This window comes from Pinus tabuliformis, chromosome 2_2 (genome assembly GCF_031772625.1).
Source record: "Pinus tabuliformis cultivar Carrire ecotype Pingquan chromosome 2_2, CPIR1, whole genome shotgun sequence".
NCBI classification, from domain to species: Eukaryota; Viridiplantae; Streptophyta; class Pinopsida; order Pinales; family Pinaceae; genus Pinus; species Pinus tabuliformis.
Genome location: NC_142300.1, coordinates 890,281,883 through 890,285,194, shown reverse-complemented (window position 1 = coordinate 890,285,194; position 3,312 = coordinate 890,281,883). Strand labels below are relative to the sequence as shown.

General features: G+C 39.7%; 1 pseudogene; it reads left to right on the top strand.

The window, feature by feature from the left end:
* Positions 1-1,466: 1,466 nt before the first annotated feature.
* Positions 1,467-3,312, top strand: LOC149195889 (subtilisin-like protease SBT1.7 pseudogene; annotated as a pseudogene).

The window sequence follows — 3,312 nt, the reverse complement described above, 5'->3', positions numbered from 1 at the left end:
AAGATTCATCACTGCCCTCGACTCTTCATGCCTGCCCACCCACGTCTTTCTCTTTCCGTGGAGCCGAGTACCATCTCCACTTATTTCTCCGCTCCGGTCACTACAACCCTTCAAAAGGTACTATTCAGGCGAGACATGACGTTTCAGTGGTTCATCAATATTCTGAGTGTTTATCAATAGTTGTCAAGAAAGAAATTTACTATGATTAGCCATTTTCAATTTCTAAGCAAAATTTTGGAACCAGTACAATGTGTATGTTTACAGTGAACTATGAGCCATTTTCAATTTCTAGGCAAAATTTTGGAACCAGTACAATGTATATGTTTACAGTGAACTATGGTGTAAGATTTTATTAGCTAGTTTCATTTTCTATGGATCATTATAAAAATAGTTAATTTGTCCATTGCAATCTTATTAATGTTAAATACATTTAAATCTAATAACTAAATAGATGATTTTAATATTAGTAGATCGCCTTAATATTATTTAAAATAATAATTCTTTTCGTTATATAATATAATGAGGAATCTATTTTTTTAATTTTGATTTTGAATTTATTAAATTCTAGTTTTGAATTTTTGTTATTAATATTATTAATTTTCTTTTGACATTTTCTCATTTTATAATATTAATCAGCTTAAATTTATCTCAAGAATGGATTTAAGATAAGTTGAGAGTGAAAGAATGGATATAACATAAATTGAGAAGGATCAAATTTATTTAACTGCAAATTCTAAATAAATTATTTAAATAACTTGTTAAAATATACATCTTGTTTACATATTTTTTTTACTTATAATTATTTTACATGAAATTATATTAAGTTATATGAATTTTACCTTAAATTATATTAAGTTATATCGATAACTAATCAAATATACATAGTATATTCTTTTTTTTTTAATATAATTGATATTGTTTTTCTATTTAGACAAGTGTCAATTCTCCAAAAACATACTTATTCATAACTTTAACAAAATTAAAGAAATACATACTTACTCATGGCTTTAACCAAATTAAAAAAAAAAAAAACAAAAAACAAAAAAACAAAAAAGCAACAACAACTGTAAAATGAGCTCTCTTTGATACATTATATTTTTCATTATTTTTTAACTATTTTAAACAAAAAAAAAAATTAAAGAATTCATAATTTTATTTTTTTTTAAATATTTTTTCATTATTTTTTAACTATTTTAAAAAAAAGAATTCCTATATCAATGTTGAAGAATTCATCATTTTATTTTTTATTTTTTTTAAATATATAAGATGACCTGGGATTTTTTTCACATTAAATTTTAAAGAATTTTGAATTCTAATCCAAATTCGAAGACGAAATTGTTAACTGTGGTTGAAATTTGCGGCATGATAACTTTCCACAGTTGATGGTATGCATATCGTCGTTAGAAACTAATAAAATACTTTCTTGCCAGATTTCATCACGGATATTCAAGAACGCGTAAAAAATAATGAAGGACACGGGAAGGATCCTGGTCTTCGTAGCCTTCATTGTTGCAACAGCGAGAAACGTTAGTGCAATTTATCCCAAAGAAACGGCCGGACAACACCAGGCGTTCATAGTTCACATGAACCCGACGAAGGTTCGAATCGCCGATTCTATAAATCCCGCAACCTGGTATGCATCTTTCATTCGTGACGCAGTTGTGAAAGCCGGAGTGATAAATGACGAAGAATTGGCAGAATCGTGTATACTGTACACATACAATACTGTTCTCACTGGATTCGCGGCTAAATTGAGCGAAAAGCAGGTGGCCGCAATTAAAGCCATGGACAGCTGCATGGGCGTTTATCCAGACAAACTTCTGAAGCTCCACACAACGTATACGCCCCATTACCTGGGCTTGAAAAGAGGGCAAGGCCTTTGGTCTGAGTCCACGGGCTACGCTACGAATGTAATAATAGGCGTTCTCGACACCGGAGTGTGGCCTGAGCACCCCAGCTTTGCGGATCATAAAAACCAGTCGCCGGTGCCGTCCAAGTGGAAGGGGCATTGCGAGACTGGTAAAGCATTCAACGCTTCCAACTGCAACAAGAAACTCATCGGCGCGCGCTTCTTCTACAAAGGGTACGAGTCCCACAACGGTCCTATAAATGAAACGGTGGAATATAATGGACACAGCGGTGTCGGATGGAGTGGACGTCTTATCTATATCCCTTGGAGGCTCGCACGGCACTCCGTTTTATGCAGACACGTTGGCAGTAGGGGCATTCGGTGCGGCGGCCAAGGGGGTTTTCGTTTCTTGCTCCGCGGGGAATACGGGACCTATTGCCTCATCGTTGGACAACGAGGCGCCGTGGATAATGACGGTGGGGGCAAGTTCCGTGGACCGAAGTTTTCCCGCAATTGTCGTGTTGGGAAACGGTCGCGCCTACCTTGGCGCATCTCTCTACACAGGAAAGCCTCTGGGACCCAAACCCAATTTGGCACTGGTGTACGGAGATTTCTGTTCGGATGGCTCTCTGGAACCCGAGATGGTCCGACGGAAAATCGTGGTCTGCGAACGAGGAGTCACAGATAGAACCGAAAAGGGGCAAGTGGTGGCCATGGCCGGAGGAATTGGCATGATACTACTCACTCCCGACGGAGGCGGAGAAGAACTCATAGCCGACGCGCACGTTTTGCCCGCTACGTATGTCGGTAACAAGGCCGCCAAGGCAATCAGAGATTACTTGAATTCAAACACAAGCCTTAGCCCAGTGGGAACAATTGTTTTCTATGGCACCATTTACCACAGAGAAGAGGCGCCAATTTTGAGCTCCTTTTCGTCCCGTGGTCCGAATTCCGTAAGCCCAGACATTCTGAAGCCCGATGTAATCGCCCCGGGGCTCAACATTCTAGCAGCTTGGCCCCTCAACATGAGCCCCTCACGGCTGCCCTCTGATAAACGAAGAACAAAATTCAATCTCGACTCTGGCACTTCCATGTCCTGTCCCCATGTCAGTGGATTGGCTGCACTGCTGAAAGCCGCGCATCCAGATTGGAGCCCGGCTGCTCTCAAGTCTGCCCTCATTACCACGGCTTATGTTACCAATAACAAGGGGAACCCTATAACGGACGCCTCGTTACCAGGCTCCCCTGCCACTCCTTTGGACATGGGTGCGGGCCACGTAAATCCTGAGAAAGCACGAGAACCGGGGCTTGTCTACGATATCGGCACTGAAGATTACGTTAACTATCTTTGCAGGTTGAACTATTCGTCTTCCGAGATTGGTGTGCTGACAAAGACACGGGTTTCCTGTCCAAAACAAATTCCAAAGCCGGGCGACCTCAATTCTCCTTGGAGTAGTCTTTAA